We start from the raw sequence: 2908 nt of genomic DNA on the forward strand, positions 1-2908 counted from the left end.
ACTGTCCTCTGACATTAGTACTGTCCTCTGACATCAGTAAGGTACTGCCCTTTGACATTAGTACTGTCCTCTGACATCAGTAAGGTACTGCCCTTTGACATCAGCTGAAAGAAAGAGGACTTAACCACATTGTTGACATGGCAGTCAAGTTTCAGGCAGGGGTCCATTTTCAACCCTAAATTTGTCACAATGGATTTTTCATATAGGGCCAAAGAGGAAAAATCAGTGGTGGGGAAACTGCTAGGGCCACTGGATTTAAAGACCATAACCTCGGTCTTTTTTTAATTTTGTTAAAATGGAGGAAAATAAGTGCCATCCATCCTCTAATGTCATTGAGACAGTCCAGGAGAGACTGAGTGGAGCCATTATGTTTCAAAGGGAAGTAGACTTGACAGTCATCTGCATATAAATGAAATTGCACACCATGCATTCTGAAAAAAGAACCCAGTGGCAGAAGATAAAGTGAGAACAGGAGAGGACCAAGAATAGAGCCCTGTGGTACCCCCAGGGGAGGGCAGCAAAAGCAGAGGTAAAATTATCCATCATCACACTGAAACTTCTATCAGAAAGCTATGACCTAAACCACTGCAGAGCTGAGCCAGTGATGCCCACCCACTGCTCCAGTCTGGAGATGAGAAGGTCGTGGTCGACTGTGTCGAAAGCAGCTGTTAAATCTAAAAGCACAAGTAAAACACAGTTTCCAGAATCCAGTGCTAAAAATATGTAATGAAAAACCCTTAAAAGAGCAGATTCAGTGCTGTGGTACATTTTAAAACCAGACTGGAAGAGCTCCAACATTTTAAATTCATCCAAAAAGACCTTCAGCTGCGTGTAAAACACTTTTTCTACAATGTTGGATATAAAGGGTAACTTGGAGATTGGCCTAAAGTTTGACAAACATGATGGATCAAGGCCAGGCTTTGTCAACAATGGCTGCACCACAGCAGGTCTAAAATTGCTTAGTACCACACTAAACATCAAACTGCTGTTGATCACATTTAAGATAAAGGAGCCGACAGTAGAACATACCTCCTTAAGAAAACATGGAGGAACAACATCAAGGGGTGAACCCGATGATTTCATACTGGTGACCAGTTTCTCTAGATAGGAGAGGGAAATAGGCTCCAAAAGATCACAAACAGCCGGACAGGGGACCGGGATGGAAGGGTCATGGGATGGAAAGGAGATACAAGCCCTGGTGTTAATAACCTTGTCCAAGAAGAAATGAAGAAACTTATCACAAAGTTCTCCGGACGCTTCCAGAGGGACCGGTCCATGTGCACTGAGGGCAGTGTTGATTGTAAAGAACACGGTGGTTGTGAGAGTTAGCAGCAATAATGTCAGAGAAATATTTTACTCTGGCTGTTTTCACAGCTCGTTGATAGTAAGGATTGTGCTCCATCACTGATCTGGACCTTCTTAAATCTAATCTTTAAAACAGGCTTTTAATACCTGCTGGCTCTCTGGAAGTATTGTACTTTAATTTGTGTTGTTTATTGGGGACTGCCTACTAAGGCAGCACCTATTATTATCCACCAACAAAGGGTTTCTTAACTTTATATCTTACTCTTCCATCGACTTGAATGCGGCCCGAACCGCATCTTGTCCCCCCACAAATGTTATATCAAACGTCCGGCTTGGCACCGTGATGTGTGCTGTTACTTTTATTGGTGTTTCGAGTTACCATGGCGATGAAATTCACAAACAAAGATGCCATTTTTCTCATTCAAAACGTCTGACAGAACTCTAATGGCTGCCACGCAGCAGTCCCCATCTAAGTTTCTCCAGGAACTTTTTTGATCTGTGAAGCAGTTTGAGAACCTTTTGCTTGTTGCAACGTGCTCCATAAATAAATGTTGATTGATTGATTGATTGGTTTGAGGGAACTATGCTTTCTAGTTTTAAATTGCTTAAAAGTTGCTTGTCCTGAATCTGGTTCTGCTAAAGGTTTCTTCCTCACGAGAGAGTTTTTCCTTTCCACTGTCGCCTTCATGCTTGCTCAAGATGAGAGTTCTGCTCCTCTGATAAATAACGTTATTAACTTAGTTTTTATGTACCATAATTCTCTGGCTACAGAATGCACGTGTCTCTAAGCCGCACATACTAAATATAAGATAAATCATAATTTTGTACATAAATAAGACGCTCCAGTTATTTAGCCGTGGGCATCCACCGTTCATCGTCAGGATCTGTGCCCCCAGTCTGCTCCGGCTGCGTGCAGCTTTCTTGTTGTAGTACAAGAGTCGGCCACCGGATGGCGTTCACAGAATATAGTTTGTTTTAGCACATGTTCAGACAACATGATCGTCAGAAGTGTTCATGAAGCGCCGCTGTCTGACTCATGGTTAAAACCATCAAACCTACAGAACGAACACCACAACTATCTAAACATAATCACTGGACAGAGCAGTGCCAAACACCTACGTAACCGAAATTATTTGTAAATTATATACCGATAAATATTACCCGGAAGTCTTAACAAGGTCATGTGACCGGAAGTCAAATAGTACCGGTAAAATACGGTAAATATTCAATAAATTTGTACCATTGATTTTTATTGGTAAACACTTTTGGTAACAGCTGTTGTTTTTAAATGTACTTTCTGAATAAATTTGACGTGATTCTCCTCAGCAGAGCTCATATCAGGAGAAGAGGGAAGAGCCCCCCCTCCCATTGTCTCCTCCGCTCTGTTTAATGCCCCCGTTTAAGCTTAAATGAGCTACTGGTATTCAAACAGATATTTACCGTACACAGAAATGTGTTTTTTAACTTTTATTTAAATATGTATCAGTCTTGACTGACTGCTTTAAAATAAATCTGACGACTTCTCCGCTGAGCTCTCCTGACGTAAGGGGAGGGGGGAAGAACCCCTCCTGTTCGTTCAGATGCGATGAAGAACCCCTCCTGT

General features: G+C 41.9%; 1 protein-coding gene across 1 annotated transcript in view; it reads left to right on the forward strand.

The window, feature by feature from the left end:
- The window catches only part of cttnbp2 (cortactin binding protein 2), a gene marked incomplete in the record, with an annotated part of 103299 nt that overhangs the window by 97560 nt on the left and 2831 nt on the right, over positions 1-2908 (forward strand).

Source organism: Nematolebias whitei, chromosome 10, assembly GCF_014905685.2.
Source record: "Nematolebias whitei isolate Nwh7 chromosome 10, NemWhi1, whole genome shotgun sequence".
NCBI classification, from domain to species: domain Eukaryota; kingdom Metazoa; phylum Chordata; class Actinopteri; order Cyprinodontiformes; family Rivulidae; genus Nematolebias; species Nematolebias whitei.